Below are 18,636 nucleotides of genomic sequence, written 5' to 3' on the forward strand. Positions count from 1 at the left end.
ACAAGATCTTACCCTTACAACTTTGCATATCATTTTTGTATTTTTTTCCCCCCAAAGTAGCTGTTAGTAAGTGTACTGCAAAATTATTCTCTACTGTGGTGACCAATTTATGAAGCCTTTTCCATGTCATTACTAGGTCAATTCCATTTCAATTCAATCATTTCAGGAAGTAAACTGAAATCCCAATGTTCACTTCCTGAATTGGCTGAATTAAAATGGAATTGACCCCAATCCTGGTTGTTGACCAAAGCACGCAGCCTTACCTGAGTTAAGGTGAGGAGTAGTATGGACGAGATGGAGAAAGGGGCCAGAGAGATAGGGTGGAGGTTTGATAAAGAGACAAGGGTCCACTCCTTTCTTTTTTATACCCCTCCCCTCCGCCTATTTTAGGAGGGATAGATGGAAACCCTATCGCTTCCCTTAACCACACTTAACTAATCAAAACCCTGCTATTAATAATCACCTGCTCAGTCTCCAGCACCCATTCCACCTGACACCTTTTTCTTTACTCTCTCTCTTTCTCGCCTTCCCTCCACGCATCTGGTTTTCTTACCTCTTTTTCTCACACCTCCCACTCAGTGGGCTCTGTCCTTAGATCCTCTTTTGATATTTATCTTTCTCACGAACTCTCTCTTTCTGTGTTTATATATATATATATATATCTTTCCTCCTCTCTGTCAATTTCTTCATCTCCTAAGCTCTCCTTTTACTCCAATTTCCCCTGTCTCTCACACTTAACCATTCTCAAAGCAGAGATGGGTAGTAGTTCTGTTACATGTATTTGAAATACGTACAGTATTTGAATTACTTCTGAGTATTTCGTATGTTGTATTACACTGGTCTGAACTACAGTCAAATGTATTTTGTAACAAGATATTTTCAAAAGCTGTAATTTTCAAAATACAAAATTATTTTCTTTACCATTTCCTTATAGAAGTTAAACATTTTGTGGCCCCCTTGCACCCTACATTGTTTTTAAAAAGTATGATGGCACTATGGTGTGATAAGACTATCTGCTAAATAAACGTATACTGTAAATGTACAGTATATGTAAAAATGAACAATTGCAAGACATGCTGAGTATTATTCTAATGAGCGCCGCCCCGAAACAAGGCCAATGACAATACCCAGTGTGCTTTGCAGTTGTTCATTTTCACATATACATTTACAGTACATTTTGGTCATTTAGCAGACGCTCTTATCCAGAGTGTCAATGCATTCAACTAAGGTAGATAAACAACAGCATATGACAGTCATAGCAAGTAAGATGTTTCTGTAACCATTACTGAGAATGTTGTTTCTATTCGACCGTTTAGTAGCAATGTAATTTTATACTTTATAATACAAAATACATACATTTCAATGAACTACAATACTTTACAAAAGTATCTTATATTTTATTTTGATACATTGGTCTTTAGGGTATTTTAAAGTTGTATTTTCTAATTGTAATTTCTTATTTATGCCCATCCCTATCTCAAAGTCTCTCTCATTTACCTTTCCTGCTCATGGGGGATTAAAACCATCAGCCAATTTCCTTAATCCATCCCTTTATATCCACCTCCATTATCCATTATCTTATTCCTTTCTTTGTCTGACCCTAATGAATCTATATATAGCAGACACAAGTCAAAGCAAAGCTGAAAGTAGATCCTGAACGTCCATGATCAGAACTGTGACATCTGATATCCGTGGGCTGCCTTATGCTCTGTGTTCATATGAGTTTGTCCCAAATGACACCCTATTTCCTATATGCAGGTGTAGCATCTTCATTTGACCACTGCTGTCGTAGCAAAATAATTATGCAGCAACAGGATTTGAACGTTGCTTGATCGTCGGTTAGGCTATTAGCTGGTCAAAATTAGGCTATAAGTGCAATACTGTTAATATAACCGTGTTTTAATCTGAATTCTCAGCAACAAAAGGGGGATCAAATTAAGATCCTATAGATGTACAGTGTAGTGTGGTCAAAAGTAGTGCACTGTATAGGGGACAGGGTGTCATTTGGGACACAAGCTACATTATTTTGTGGGGAAAGAATCCAAACAGGCTCTCGGCATCAATTAACCATAAAACATGGAGGCTTGGTGGGTTAGGTCACTCTGGCGCAGGCAGCACCCCCCCAGGAATCGCCAAAGCCTGTCATGTATGATGTAGATGTCTTACTGAATATGGCTGTACCAGTGGACTGCACATATCAGCTGTTTCCATGTCTGAGGTATTATTGAAGTGTGTGTGTTTGGGGGTTGTTGTGTCTGTACTGTGTGTGTGTGTGTGTGTGTGTGTGTGTGTGTGTGTGTGTGTGTGTGTGTGTGTGTGTGTGTGTGTGTGTGTGTGTGTGTGTGTGTGTGTGTGTGTGTGTGTGTGTGCATGCGTGTGTGTGTGTGTACTCGTTGACCTTTGTAAAGGTGGGTTTGAAGGCAGAGATGGGGCCTGCGATGTGGGCTGTGGTGCTACTGTATTGTACTTAAAGAGAGCAATAAACAGGTTTACTATAGGATAGGATGGGGAGGCAATGGTGGTGGTTGTGGTGGTGGTGTGGGTCACTGAGTTCCCATGTATAAATGTACTGGGATGTACAGGGATGAGGAGGGATTTGCTGCTCTGTAGGGGACCTCAGTGACTGCTGCTATTTAACCTTATTACCATATCTCATTGGGACTGTTTTCTGGAGCAGATGCGGTACTTTTCTAAAAACCTGATAAAGTTTTGTTTCTGGAATGACATGCATTTCTCAAATTAGGTTAATCATGCAGTTTGATTCGCCGTTGAGTCATCGTGACATATTTCCAATCAATGAATTTGATATGGAACACCTCCCCATCTGTACATCTCTGCAATTTGCCACTCTATAATTTATCCCTCTTTTTCTCCTACCCCTTATTCCCTCTGGTACCACTCATGGGAATGTTATTCCCCTGTCCAATTCTAATACGCTCAAGCACTTTATCTTTTTAACTCTTTCTCTCCTCTCTTTCCTTTCAACATATCATCCCATCTGCCTTCTGTTCACTGCACGAAGAGGTATATGAAGCACCCTCCTTTTAAGGGGCCTCTTTCTTCCACTAAACTTGTGTGTTCTCCAGCCTTCCTTAGACTAAATGTATCATCCTCCTCTCTCTGCCTTTCAGGGCCATGCAACCAAAAGCCACCAAGAGGCTTGACTTAACCCCACAGAGTGCTTGGTTGTTGTCTGGGGCTCTCCCAAGGAGGGATGACAGTGGTGCTCAGTGGTGGAGCCTGAGTGGTGGCAGAAACGGACTGGCCACAAGGCAATTCGGGAAAATACCAGATGGGCTGGTCCATCTTTAGCTCAGTGAGTCGGTGACACATTTTTTAGGGGTTAATATTGAGGGTCTGCAAAGAGAAAATGGACTGGTGTGGGGTCTCAAGGAAATGCCAGGCCGGTTTGTGGTCACTGGGGGGTTTTTCACCCCAAGGGCCTGTGGAGGGTGGAGGGTGAAATGACATCTGTTCTCTTCCAAATCTCAACCTCCATCCCAATGCCCTAGCTGTCATTAAACAGGCATGGCACCTGACTCCATCAAACATCTTTTGAGTAGTTTTGTAAGGGAATTGATGGAAGTTCATGGAATTCTCTGCTCCTTTGATTCAAAAGGGCTTTTTGTTTAGATTTCTGTTGGTTCGTTTGAAAGGTTTTTGCTGAGGTTGACTATTTGAACATGGATGCATCAATAAATTGTGTTCTGATTAGCATGTTAATAGGGAAATCAAAAGTTCCTTGTCGGTTTCTTGACAGGTTGTGTGTTTGTGTTGTTTATCCCCAACAAATCACACAAAGTACATCGACGGGGCTGTTGTGGAACAGGTCAAGAGCTGGTATCTCTGTTTTATATTTGTAGTAAATGTCCAAAAATGTTTTTAAAAAACTGTTTTTAGCTTTCTCATTATGGAGTATTGTGTGTAGATTGACGAGGATTTTTATTTATTTAATCCATTTTAGAATGAGGCTTTAACGTAACAAAAAGTGGAAAAAGAGAAAGGGCTGAATACTTGCCAGATGCACTGTATATGTACATATCTACCTCAATTACCTCGTACCCCTACACATCGACTCGGTACTGGTACCCTGTGTATATAGCTAGGTTATCGTTACTCATTGTGTACTTATTCCTTGTGTTATTATTTTTTATATTTATTTATTCCCTGTGTTGTTATTTTTCAGAAATGTGCTACTATTTCTCTTTTTTTTATCTCTGTATTGTTGGGCAGGGCCCGTAAGGAAGCATTTCACTGTTAGTCTACACCTGTTGTTTACGAAGCATGTGACAAATAACATTTGATTTGATTTGAAACTGTAATGAGTTCAGTTGTAAGTCATTTCCAGTAAAGGTCTTTGAGTGTTTGATTTCAGTTCGTTTCGGTCTGTTTGTTGAACACACTGACATTTTCACACTAGGCCTACTCTGAAACAAAGTTATAATATGAAACAAAATGTCAAATATGGCAATAAAACTTTCCAAACCACATATTTAATTTGTACGTTTCTGGTGGGCGACTGTCGTTCGAAGGCCTCCTCTTTATGACATACTTCCTAGCGAGATCCAATTCCTGTGGCTGAAGAAAGCACAAATATGTTTACATATTTCCATGTTTCCCTGCCTGGAATAACAAAGACAGAGTTATTCTAAGGAAGACAAAGTGAGAGGATAAAACTGAATACGTTTTAGAGGAAGCCGAATTCCAGGGAGAGAAAGAGAGCGGGGGGGAAGGGGGGAACAGGGGGTGGGGGATGGAGGGAAGCTTTGAAAAAGTCCTAAAAAAGCTCAGCTAAAACAGACAAAATCTCAGTCCCTTTGAAACTGACAGCTTTTGAAGAGGCAGAAGTCGGGGCTGTGCGGCTGGTCCAGGGTGAGATGAGAGGTAGTGTGATCTCCAAATGTCATCTTTGCAGAACAGTGTGGGTCTGGATGAAAAGTTGGACGATATGAAGGCTTGAAACAACCGCGGTTTACATAAATGCGTCAGCATTTTACTTTCAAACGAGCTTTGAAAAAAAAACTATATTTTTTTCTTCTTCTTTTATGTACATTTTGTCGCCTGGTTTATTTACTGCATCATCAGTGTCCAGTGAAACAGTGGGGAAGTCTGTTTCAGCAAACCACTGAAAGCAATGCATTGTTTACTTGTTTAGCTGTGCTGCGCCTCCCCTTGCCACCTGGCAGTAGGTGTGGGTATGTAGGGGCATTACTGTTGCCGTCTGTCTGGCCTGCTGTGGGACATCACATGATAGACCCATTACTGAGAATCATCGTCCTCCCTTCAACTATTACATTACTCTGTTTCAGCATTTTCTCCAAAGGAGACACAGAGCGAAAAATGACACTTAGAGTGATGAAGGGAACAAGGGATGAAGGGAACATGAAAGCTGTAAAGAAAGAGAGAAAGACCAAGGGTAGGAAATGGAGAGGCAATAGATTGAGATACTGTCCAAGGGGAGGTAGAGAGAGACAGAGAGAGGGAGAGAGGCAGAAAGAGAGAGACAACGAGAGATAGAGAGAGAGAGAAAGGACAAGATGGACAAGGACATCCATGGGTCCTGACAGAGGGAATGATAGGAGAATGAGAGCTGGACGGCCATGGGACAGAAATGAATGAGTTGTTTAATAAAGGAGCTACTGGGTCGTCCATCTGCAGGGATCCTCCCTTAGCCTTAACAAATGGGAGTCTGCATTTGAAACATTAAGACGGATGGGCCTCTTCTCTCTCGCCGTGTGATCAGCCATTCCGTTGCAATGACGTAACGATTTTTCGTGCCGCGAGCATCTTCTGATGCAAGAAAAGACAGGGCTGAGGAAGACACACCCAAAAGAGAATACTAAGAGATGCACAGATATAGTAAGAATGATGGGCCAGTCAGGAGGCTAGGAGAGAAATAGTGTGCAGAAGATATAGAGGAAAGAGACAGTAAGAAAGAGAAAGGAGAGGCAGGGAGAGAAAGAGGTCAAATAGAGTTTTGGTCAGATGTGGTGAAGGAAGGTTGCTCAATCTATAGGGAAAAACATAAGATGGACGACAGTGTCTTGTCGTCAACATCAAAGGACAACCATACAGTCAGGCTGAAAGTTAACTATCCCAATCATCAACGATGGACAGTGTAATGGAGGTGATTTGGTGAACTGTGCTCGCATGATTAGTAGCCTAACCTTTTCTTAGACCTGAAGACTTGTGTTAGCTCCTCAAGTTAATGCCTAGGCTTTAGCTTAGCATGCTAACAGACCCAGTTGGTCACACCAGTATAGACAACCAATGTGAATTTTGCCAACAAATCTGAACTAAATCATTTCAATAAATCTTGAAAGCCCCTTGTGATGACGGTGGCCGCAATAGAAAAGCTGAACCTAAACAGAGACGATGGGGTGGGTTATTCACACCGTGTACCCTAGTCCTATATGCAATGTACTCCTTTTGACCAGGTTCCTATGGGCTCTGGTCAAAAGTAGTGAACCATAGAGGGAATAAGGTGCCACTTGGGACGCAGGCAGAGTATTCGAGCTGGTCTGTACTGGACTTGGCACAGGAAGGTGTGTAATCCCTTCAACAGGTGCCTTGGGACCAGGGAGACAGGCTTTGGGAGAATAGGAGGATGTGAAGGGGAGATATGAGGAAAGAAGGAGAACACGGGGAAAGCGATACGAGGAGAGGGAAGAGAGGGAGAGTAGAAAGGTGTGGGGATTTGAGGAGGGAGGTCTAAGCGAAAGGAAGGTAAAGAAATATGAGTTTGAGGAAGGAGAGCGGGGGGGAGAGGGAGTAAAGGGGTGAGGAGACTCCTCAGGAGCGTCTGTCGGCTTACAACTCAAGAGATAGGTTTTGAGTTGCACCCGGCGATGCTACAAATGTAATATGGGGAGACGCTGTATCCCTGGCAATGTCATCATAACTAATGTTGGAAGCTGGCAAGTTTGCATTTGCGGAACGATGTGCGTGAATATGTCATCACAGTATGGGTAATGGATGGAAACAAAACAATTTTTCTAAAAGATTCATCCTTTCTCTTTTTGAGTTATTATTAGTGTGTTGACCGTTTTTTTGTCATACATTTTCTAGCTCTCCTTGGGTTCTAATGTCAGTGTGTTCCTGTTTGTTTTAGGAAGCATGTCAGCGGGTCAGTGATACCATCTCTTCCTCTGTAGGCTAACCAACAAAATGACATTTAGAACTGTGTCACTTGAGAATCACACCACCAAGCAAGCGCAAAAATGCAAGCATGCATGTCAACACACACGCACAGACACACACACAGGCACAGACACACACACACACACACACACCAAGATCGGTTTGACCTTGACGTTGTAGGCTACATGTGTCAGATGTGTGTAGTGTGAATGAACTGTGATAAGATTCTAAATAGTAGCTCTTATATATATAGCGAGCACTACACCAGATCAAGGCCTGAAGCAGAGAGAGCACTAATGTTCATTCGACTAAAGAAGCAGTCAGGCTTAAACTGCAGCTCCAAATGGCCGCATCACAGCATTAAAATAACTACTACAATGATCATTATTCCCCTAAATGTATACTGAACAAAAATATAAACGCAACATGCAACAATTTAAACTAATTTACTGTTGATGTTCATATAAGGAAATCAGTTTATTAGGCCCTAATCTATGGATTTCATTTGACTGGCCAGGGGCGCAGCCATTGGTGGGCATGGGAGGGCATAGCCCCACCCTCTTGGGAGCCAGGCTTCAATCAGAATAAGTTCTTCCTCACAAAAGGGCTTTATTACAGGCGGAAATACTCCTCAGTTTCATCAGCTGTCCGGGTGGCTGGTCTCAGACAAACCCGCAGGTGAAGAAGCCGGATGTGTAGTTCTGGCGTGGTTACACGGGGTATGCGCTTGTGAGGCCAGTTGGATGTACTGCCAAAATCTCTAAAATGATGTTGAAGGTGGCTTATGGTAGAGAAATTAACATTCAATTCTCTGGCAACAGCTCTGGTGGACATTCCTGCAGTCTGCATGCCAATTCCACGCTATTTCAAAACTTGAGACATCTGTGTTATTGTGTGGTGTGACAAAACTGCACATTTTAGAATGGACTTTTATTGTTCCCAGCACAAGGTGCAGCTGTGTAATGATCATGCTGTTTAATCAGCTTCTTGATATGCCACACCTGTCAGGTGGATGGATTATCTTGGCAAAGGAGAAATGCTCACTAACAGGGATGTAAACAAATTTGTGCACAATATTTGTGAGAAATATGTTTTATGTGCGTACGGAAATGTCTTTACATGTTGTGTTTATATTTCTGTTCAGTACTAGTTACTGTTGAACAGATTTAAAAGACGGCCGCTGGTTTATGGCTCGTGTCCATTTAGAGCAGGGGTGGGCAATTCCAGTCCTCGGGGGCCTGATTGGTGTCATACTCTTTCTCCATCCCTAGCAAACACAGCTGATTAATCAAATTTGCATTCTAAACTGAAGATCATGATTAGGTGATTATTGGAGTCAAGTGTGTTAGCTGGGGCAGGGGCAAAACTGTGACAACAATCAGGCCCCCAAGGACTGTAATTGCACACCCCTGATTTAGGGGGATATGCTATCTCTGTCTGTGTTGCCAAATGTACTACATTATAAAAACATTCAAGAGACAGCAGTGCTTACAAAGACGGAACACACACCCCTGAAATTAAAACATCAACACCGACCGGCTGGCCTGGACATCCATTCAGTCAGGGGTGCATCCATTTAGGAGGGAGTGGAGTGTATTCACATATTAACAAATACAATAGGTTCTTGAAGGGCCCATTAACAAACCACTGCCATTAACTCTACGCTCCCTGTTCTGCTCCGAGACCCAGCCGCATTGCAGTTAAAATGGAAGTCTGTTCACAGGTGAAGGATGCCTTAAGTTGCTTGGTTGGAAAGGCCTGTATTATTACATCACACAATCAATTAGCTGTTACATGGGCTGCGAGGGTGGTGTGTGTGTCTTTGTGTGCGCGCGTCTCTCTCTCTGTGTGTGTGTGTCTTTGTGTGTCTTTGTGTGTGCGTGTCTCGCTCTCTCTCTCTGTGTGTGTGTGTGTGTGTGTGTGTGTGTGTGTGTGTGTGTGTGTGTGTGTGTGTGTGTGTGTGTGTGTGTGTGTGTGTGTGTGTGTGTGTGTGTGTGTGTGTGTGTGTGTGTAGGCAGCGTGTGGGAGTCAGGGGGTGGCCACCATAGAGCAATTAAGACAAGCTAATGCACCGTCGCCCGTGCACATCGATCCACTATACTCTAATATCCCTCAGCAGTCCCAGTCATTAGAATGTGTCCAAAATGGCACTATATAGGGTGTACCCATTAGATTTATTAAAGGTGATCCAATAGCCAACCGCACCATAGTGTAATTACCTAAAGAAGCATCAATCGTTTATGGATATTTATTTAGTAGTGTATAGGTGGTGTTAGGTTTAAAAGTGTGTAGCAGATTTTTAAGTGTGTGGGGGGGGGGTCTTATTCAGATGCGCTCAATATAGAGAATGAGCTTAATGACAGTAATTGTTGCCATCTCTCTCAGAAGAGATAGCAACATTCACAAAATATCAAATATCAACATTTTAAACTAACTAAAATGATGGTTCATTTTATTCACACTTATTTGGGGGATTCCAGTCGACACAATTCCAACTTAATAGGCGACACACACACACACACACACACACACACACACACACACACACACACACACAAGCCATTGTCTTCTAATTGGGGTGTCAGGGGATTTGTCTCATAGTCTTTGAACAACTCTCTTCAGAATCATTCATGATTTGTGTGAACAAACAGAAACAATGAATCTTTTACCAAAAAGATAGAATAACCAACCCTTGATGTTACAATTAAGAAAAGCCATATAGAAGGATCGCTGGTTAAAAAAGATAAAATCATTTTGAAACTCACATAAAAGTTAATACTCCCAGTTTAAATTTAATTTTAAAAAAAATAGAAAAGTAGCTGACATCGCTCCAGTGACCTAATGTATCAGTCATGCATAGGCACAAATCTGTGCGTAAAACAGGCGTGAGATAATTTCCACGCAAAGTGTGAGATGTATCAATATAAACGTTTACTTGAGAGTGTGCGTAAATTGACATTCCGCGCCCCCGAGGAAACGAATTAGCAGAATAAAAAATTCCCCTAAAGATCTGTACCGCACTTCCGCATCTGAAGTGAAAGGTGACAGAACTAGAGCTGTTTGTCAGACCATCAAACATCCCGGAAACCGTTATTCGAACAAAAGCCTCTGTGGCTTCCGAACGGTTTGGCCTACGTGGAAAGATGACACTCTTACGAGCACGATGATGTTATCCGCTATTCCTCTATGACTGTCACAAGTGTCAGGAGACTGAAGTCGGTTCAGCGGTATCTGTCAGCTTCTGTCTGTATCGTCCGAAACGTTTGGGCTACCCCCTCCCCCTTGACATTTTCACACGTACCAAAAAACATAAAAAAATTGTATTAAATAAAAAATTACAAAAAAAATAAGTGTGATCATTCTACAGTGGTCCCTGCAGCATACGCTCAAACCTGTGTGATTAGAACGCTTATTTAGAACGTCCAGTGTCGATTGACGCAAGTCAGCATTTGAGCTAGCCACATTGGTTTTTCAAATAAACATTTTTCAAAATCACAGTTCTTACAAAGTTATGAGTCCAGTTTATTTTTGGATGCAATGTTCAGACATTCACAGAAGTAGCTACCACACACAATCACCCAAACCGGAAAATGTAGACTACATTAGTTCTAGCGCTAACTGAGGGAAGATTAAAGTAACACAAGCTGTCATATTTAAGAATTCAAGCGGTTATATTTAGAGAATTCTGGGCTGACAGAAACCACAACATGAATTAGCTAATAGCAATTACTACTTATAATTAATCACATCACAGGTGAGCTCAACATTGATCGTAATGACTAAGTAAAACACTTTCTAGAAATCAAAAGTATGCCGACGATGGGTAGTTTGTGCGCTCCGCCATGTTTGTTTTTTCACGTCAACCAAAGATAATAAGAGAAGATGAGTTTGATCTGTTTGCAGTATGCATGTTGAAGGGTGTGTGTCGTCTACGATCATTCACTTCCCTTCATTCACTTCCGGAAGTTTATGCGGAAGTTTATGCGAAAGATGAGTGAACCATTCCTTCCCCCCATTTTAACATCTTTGGTCTGATAGAATTCAGTATACAGTATAATGTCAACCAGACCAGAAATCTTGCTTGTTTGTAGGTGACCAAATACTTATTTTTCACCATCATTTGAAAATAAATTCATTAAAAATCCTACAATGTGATTTTCTGGATTTTTTTTTCTCATTTTGTCTGTCATAGTTGAAGTGTACCTATGATGAAATTTACTACAGGCCTCTCTCATCTTTTTAAGTGGGAGAACTTGCACAATTGGTGGCTGACTAAATACTTTTTTGCCCCACTGTATTTGCCATAGCTAAAGCAACTTGAATTGTCCCAATGGTCCTTCTCTTAGAACTTAAATGTTTTACTGGTCAGCCACAACTGAGCGACCCAAATAAAACCTTTTGGTCATACTCAACTTCAACCTATATTTCAGTTTGTTTTTCATAGCTTTTTTAGGTTGTGCCATTGAATTTCATGGTATGGTGTTGTATATTCCTTGCAGGCTTTAATGGGGTGATTTTGACCATATACAGTGCATTCGGAAACTATTCTGAACTTTTAACTTTTTCCACATTAAATTGTTCTGTTTTTTAACTTCATCAATCTACACACAGTACCCCAAAATGACAAAGAGAAGAAAATGGTTTTTAGAACATTTTAGAAATGTATAAATTTACACATTTACTTAAGTATTCGAACCCTTTACTCAGTACTTTGGCAGCAATTCGTGGGAATGAAGATACAAGCTTGACACACCTTTATTTGAGGAGTTTCTTCCATTCTTCTCTGCAGATCCTCTCAAGCTCTGTCAGGCTGGTTGGGGATCAGCGCTGCACAGCTATTTTCAAGTCTCCGGAGATGTTCGATTGGGTTCAAGTCCGGGCACTGGCTGGGCCACTCAAAGACATTCAAGGACTTGCCCCGAAGCCACTCCTGTGTTGTCTTGGCTGTGTGCTTAGGGTCACTTCCTGTTGGAAGGTGGACCTTCGCCCCAGCCTGAGGGAACTGAGTGCTCTGGAGCAGGTTTTCATCAAGAATCTCTCTGTACTTTTCTCCGTTCATCTTTCCCTCGATCCTGACTAGTCTCCCAGTCCCTGCCGCTGAAAAACATCCCCATAGCATGATGCTGCCACCACCATGCTTCAACGTAGGGATGGTGCCAGGTTACCTCCAGACGTGACGCTTGGCATTCAGGCCAAAGAGCTCAATCTTGGTTTCATCAGACCAGATAATCTTGTTTCTCATGGTCTGAGAGTCTTTAGGTGCCTTTTGGCAAACTCCAAGCGGGCTGTCATGTGCCTTTTACTGAGGAGTGGCTTCCGCCTGGCCACTCTACCATAAAGGCCTGATTGGTGGAGTGCTGCAGAGATGGTTGTCTTTCTGGAAGTTTCTCCCATCTCCATAAAGGAACTCTGGAGCTCTGTCAGAGTGACCATCATGTTCTTGGTCACCTCCCTGACCAAGGCCTTCCCCCCGATTGCTCAGTTTGGCCAGGCGGTCAACTCTAGGAAGAGTCTTGGTGGTTCCAAACTTCTTCCATTTAATAATGATGGAGGCCACTGTGTTCTTGGGGACCTTCAATGCGGAAGACATTTTTTGGTACCTTTCCCCAGATCTGTGCCTTGACACAATCCTGTCTCGGAGCTCTACGGACAATTCCTTCGACCACATGGCTTGGTTTTTGCTCTGACATACAATGTCAACTGTTGGACCTTAAATAGACAGGTGTGTACCTTTCCAAATCATGTCCAATCACTTGAATTTACCACATGTGGACTCCAATCAAGTTGTAGAAACATCTCAAAGATGATCAATGGAAACAGGATGCACCTGAGCTCAATGTCAAGTCTCATAGCATAGGGTCTGAATACTTATGTAATTAAGTTATGTTTATTTTTTATTAATTTGCAAGAATTTCAAAAAACCTGTTTTCACTTTGTCATTATGAGGTATTGTGTATAGATTGATGAGGACAGTTTTTATTTAATCAATTTTAGAACAAGGCTGTGAAGTACATTTTGGGGGGAAAAAGTCTGAATAATTCCCAAACGTGCTGTATATGGTTAAAATATTTGGTATCTCTCCAACTTTCTCTTTCACACACTCTCCCTTTCTCACAACCTCCATCTCACTCTCTTTTGTTCTTTCTCTCTGCCATCTTCTTATGTTCTTAAACTATGCGTACTATTACTCATTCTTTGTTCTCGGAAATAACAGATTAAACATTGCACAACATACGTGCACACGCGCGTGCGCGCGCGCGCACACACACACACACACACACACACACACACACACACACACACACACACACACACACACACACACACACACACACACACACACACACTCTCTCTCTCTCTTTTTGGAAGTCGAGAACATTGACATTGTCCCAGGAGAGTAACAGATACTATTCAGCCAAATCGGCCCAAAGGTCGAGCTATTGATCAAGCTTTAAACACACTCACACCCTCTCGTGCTTTTCAGAGCCTGACGGTCAGAGGAAGGACTAGGGTTTGATATTACGCCTATACTGTCAGCAGCTAGCGAGTAAGGACCCGATAGTGCTCGCTCTTAGATTATCGTGCCACTGTAGGCTATTTATTGTGCCTGCCGTGTATATCTCTCTCTGTGCCTGTCCATTGTGTTTTCTTCTGCTATCTCTCTGCCTACACAGAGAGATGGAGGCATAGAGAAGACACATTTCTGTTCACATTATAGGCCTGCCTGTATAATGAGGAGGGTTCATGACCCTGTTGGTTCCCCTCGCGTCAGTAGTCCCTGAGTCGATGTAGGATGAGGATCACTGTTGTGTTAAGATGTAGGGTGGGTCCACGTAGCCTAGGGATGAAAAGAGAGGAGCTGAGAGAAGAGGAAAAGTGTAGTGTAGGGTCGGGAGGTTAATTCCAGGGTTGGGGTCAATTCCATATCAATTACAGTCAATTCCAAAAAGTGAACCAAATTCAGATGTTTCCTAACTGAAAAGCATTGAAGATAATTTAAATGTCATTGTACTTCCTGAATTGACTGGAAATTAAATGGAATTCACCCCATCCCTGGTTAATATTGACGCATAATAAATAACTGAGTCGTAAACTCTATCGTGACTCTTTCCACACAATTACAGGTTGGTGAAAGGAAAAGAGTTGTCTAGGAGGTCATACTAACTGGCCAAAAGGCAAGCCAGTGGAGCGACAACAATGCATTTGAAGGAGCCTACTTTTTAAAGACATCACGCTAGAGCAGAGAGCCACGAGAGCTCAGTTCAGTTACTCACATACTATGTTGCCTGTTTCTCCAGAGGCATTTAGATGCCCACACTTTCACACGAGCTGTCTCTCTCTCATATCCTTCCACTGGCTCGCTCTCCCTCTCTTTTTTTTCATGTCTTCCACTATTTCTCTCTATATATCTTAGTCTCACACATATGGGCAGAGGGGTTTGAATGTGAACATAAAGAGGGGACTAGTTCATCTGTAGCCAGGCTTCGCTAGAAGCTCTTCTACTAGTGAAAGACACACATGATAAAGACTATCCGACTGAGGGAAAAATAAGCATAATTGTGTTGGGTTGTAAGGACATTTGATGCAGCTAAACTTTTTAACCAGTACTTTCTCTTTGTCTCGTTCCTCTTATAGAGCATAGGCAGTGGGTAAGTGGACAGAACATAGACAAGGAACACCTGGCATTGAAAAATGGCATTTGTTCTCAGCCTCATTGCTCGTGCACGACCTTGGCTATTTGCATTTCGAAACGCCCCTACTTAAACAAGGTAATCCCAAGGAACTGACCAGGGATCAGAACAATGACAATATTTTGAAGTTGGCCACTGTTGTTACCATTCTGCTACCAACCTCTATTTACTGTTGCTGTGACCATAATGGAATCTGCTCAGAATGCCAGCATTGGTTTTGAACCTGAAGTGGCCCTGCCAATAAACCACCTGAACTAAAATTGTATTTGACAAGATGAGAGGGGGTAGAGAGGGGAGGAAGGGGGGTGGAGGCTTGGAGACAGACAGGGGGCATAATTAGGAGAGGCGTGTGATGCTTGTAAGGTGGCAGCGCCCCGGAGGGAGGAATGGAAGTGAGGGAGGCCTCGGAGGAGAGGAGCTGATAAGCTAAACTGCTTCAGTAACGGACGGCCCAGTTAATGCTGCTCTGAGCAGAGATAGATACAGTGTGATTGAGGTGCCATGCTGCTGGCACGGCTGAGTTCATTGCTCTGCTCCTCCACACACAACCAGAGCCAAATAAAATGCAAGAGTGCCACCTCCTCTTCTTTCCTCTCTTCTCCTCTCCTCCTCTGCCCCCTGTATTTCTGTCAATTGTACAACTGGAGTGGAAATCTGAGGAGCTGAGTAGTATTCTACAATACATTACAGACAGGAGGCACCTCCTTTCCCCTCTGCTCCTTCTCCAAATAGTTATTGGTTTGTTGTACGCAACTCTCCTGTCCTTGGTTCCCTCTCTCTGATTTATGTGACACATTTCCTCTCTCTCTTTAGCATTGTATATTTATTGCTCTTTATCTAATTGTCAAATGTCTTCTCAGGAGTTTCTCTTGAGCCTCTTGAAACAGCAGAGATTAAGATATTAAAAAATGATGTAACTGTCTGCCAGCCATGTTGGCAATCAATTCTCTCTCTCACTCTACTCTTTCTCTCGCTCTCTCTGTATCTCTCACTCAATCCATTATCATGACTGTATCATTTGGCTCCTGCCCCCTCTGTTCCAGGTGGGTTAGATATAGGACCAGATGTACCTTGGCAGGGAGCCGCTGGCTTTACATTAAATAACATCTGGGTCGTATTCATTATTGCACTTCGTTTTGCAACTAAAAAACGAGCGTTCCTTATAAACTCAGGCAGTCCCTCCCCATTTCCAACTGTTTTCTTCAGTTTGGTATCTAGTGAATATGACCCTGGTTTTTATGTTACATTGTCTCTGCTTTAGCTGTGTTTTTCTTTACTGGCCTCGTCATCCCCCTCTTGGTGTCCTGTCTTGGTGGTAGCCAGTCAGTCGGGTGACAAATGTGAATTCCTCGTGAACAGTTCCAGGTTTCCTGACAAGTCATGACTAGATACATTATTTCCGAATGCTCCCTCTCTCCGGTATCTTGTCTCTTTCCTTTGAAATGGAGAAATTCGTATTTTCTATTAATAACCCCTGTTTTAAGATGGTCATACCATGGCTCAATTAGCTAATTGATTTGGAATTGTAGGACCCTATCAGTATATACAGTACCAGTCAAAAGTTTGGACACACCTACTCATTCAAGGGTTTTTCTTTACTTTTACTATTTTCTACATTGTACAATTATAGTGAAGACATCAACACTATGAAAAAACACACATGGAATGATGTAGTAACAAACAAAAAAAGATATGTTATATTTTAGATTCTTCAAAGTAGCCACCCTTTGCCTTGATGGCAGCTTTGCACACTGTTGGAATTCTCTTAACCAGCTTCACCTGGAATGCTTTTCCAACAGTCTTGGAGTTCCCACACATGCTGAGCACTTGTTGGCTACCTTTCCTTCCCTCTGCAGTCCAACTCATCCCAAACCATCTCAATTGGGTTGAGGTGAGGTGATTGTGGAGGCCAGGTCATCCGATGCAGCACTCCATCACCCTCATTCTTGGTCAAATAGCCCTTAGACAGCCTGGAGGTGTGTTGGGTCATTGTCCTGTTGAAAAACAAATGATAGTCCCACTAAGCGCAAAACAAATGGGATGACGTATTGCTGCAGAATGCTGTGGTAGCCATGCTGGTTAACTGTTCCTTGAATTCTAAATAAATCACAGACAGTGTCACTAGCAAAGAACCCCCACACCATCACACCTCCTCCTCAATGCTTCACAGTGGGAACCACACGTGCGGAGATCATTCGTTCATCCGTGAAGCATTGAGGAGGAGGTGTGACGGTGCTCTGCTAGTGACACTCTCCCAAAGACACGTCGGTTGGAACCAAAAATCTCAAATTTGGACTCATCAGTACAAAGGACAGATTTCCACCGGTCTAATGTCCATTGCTCGTGTTCCTTGGCCCAAGCAAGTCTCTTCTTATTAGTGTCCTTTAGTAGTGGTTTCTTTGCAGCAATTCGACCATGAAGGCCTGATTCACGCAGTGTCCTCTGAACAGTTGATGTTGATATGTGTCTGTTACTTGAACTCTGTGAAGCATTTATTTGGGCTGCAATTTCTGAGGTTGGTAACTCTAATGAACGTATCCTCTGCAGCAGAAGTAACTCTGGGTCTTCCTTTCCTGTGGCGGTCCACGAGAGCCAGTTTCATCATAGCGCTTGATGGATTTTGCGACTGCACTTCAAGAAACTTTGAAAGTTCTTGAAATGTTCCGCATTGACTGACCTTCATGTCTTAAAGTAATGATGGACTGTCTTTTCTCTTTGCTTATTTGAGCTGTTCTTGCCATAATATGGACTTGGTCTTTTAATAGGGCTATCTTCTGTATACCACCCCTACCTGATTGACTCAAATGCATTAAGAAGGAAATCAATTCCACAAATTAACTTTTAACAAGGCACACCTGTTAATTGAAATGCATTCCAGGTGACTGGAGCTGGTTGAGAGAATGCCAACAGTGTGCAAAGCTGCCATCAAGGCAAAGGTTGGCTACTTTGAAGAATCTTAAAAAAAAAAAAAACGTTTTGGGTTACTACATGATTTCATGTTTTATGTCATAGTTTTGATGTCTACACTATTATTCTACAATGCAAAAAATAGTAAAAATGAAGAAAAACCTTGGACTGAGTAGGTGTGTCCAAACCTTTGACTGGTACTGTAAATAAATTGGCCTTTACTGCTATAGCCCATAGAAATGCATTGAATAACATTGGATAAATGGCAAAACAGACAGTCGAAAAATAAATCATACGGTTCTGAAGTGCCTTAGAAGTTGGCACATTGGCGGCACTGACTTCAGACGAGTCCCATGGGGCTTGTGGGTGTCATTGAACAAAACGTAGAACACCACGTGTATTAGTTCTGACGCTACAGACATTTTCGTGAGAGGATCGATTTTTGGGACGTCTCCTGGTCTGACAAACAGAGCCGTAGTTCTGCCACTTTCCACCGTAGATGTGGAAGGCAGATATCGGTGGATGTGGTGGATTGAGACGCAGCCCATACAAAAAAAAACATATCTCTCGCTTAAACAGAAGGGTGTTGGTGGGGATGTTTTTTATTATGTTAATTACTCCATTTTATTTTAAGAGACAGTATTTCCTATAACACTCAGACCATTCCATCACTGTCATGCAGTGCTTGACTTGGATTTAAATAGGTTTCGGTATTAATTCTGGGTGCCAGTATTGTTTATATTTTGGTGCTCCTGTTATGTTATTCCACTGCTATTTGATTTGATTTGGTGGGTCTTGAGATGGGACGTTTGATTTGCCTTTATTGGTAATGACATCATGACATGTGATCCCTATAAACATACATAATCTGGGATTATGGGTAAAAAGTTTAAACGAT

At 42.3% G+C, this 18,636-nt stretch overlaps 1 protein-coding gene across 5 annotated transcripts in view; it reads right to left on the reverse strand.

Annotated features, from left to right (window-relative positions):
• Positions 1 to 18,636, reverse strand: part of LOC110486120 (parvalbumin-7) — a 55,695-nt gene that overhangs the window by 6,593 nt on the left and 30,466 nt on the right. Inside the window, exon 1 of one of the 5 annotated variants that reach the window (XM_021557491.3) lies at positions 264 to 542. The exons of the other annotated variants lie outside the window; for them this stretch is intronic. The gene's annotated coding sequence lies outside the window, so the exon portion shown is untranslated. Of the gene's footprint in view, positions 1 to 263; positions 543 to 18,636 lie in introns of those variants that run through there. 5 annotated transcript variants of the gene reach the window in all.

This window comes from Oncorhynchus mykiss, chromosome 13, assembly GCF_057628025.1.
Source record: "Oncorhynchus mykiss isolate SJ-2025 chromosome 13, ASM5762802v1, whole genome shotgun sequence".
In the NCBI taxonomy this organism is placed as follows: Eukaryota; Metazoa; Chordata; class Actinopteri; order Salmoniformes; family Salmonidae; genus Oncorhynchus; species Oncorhynchus mykiss.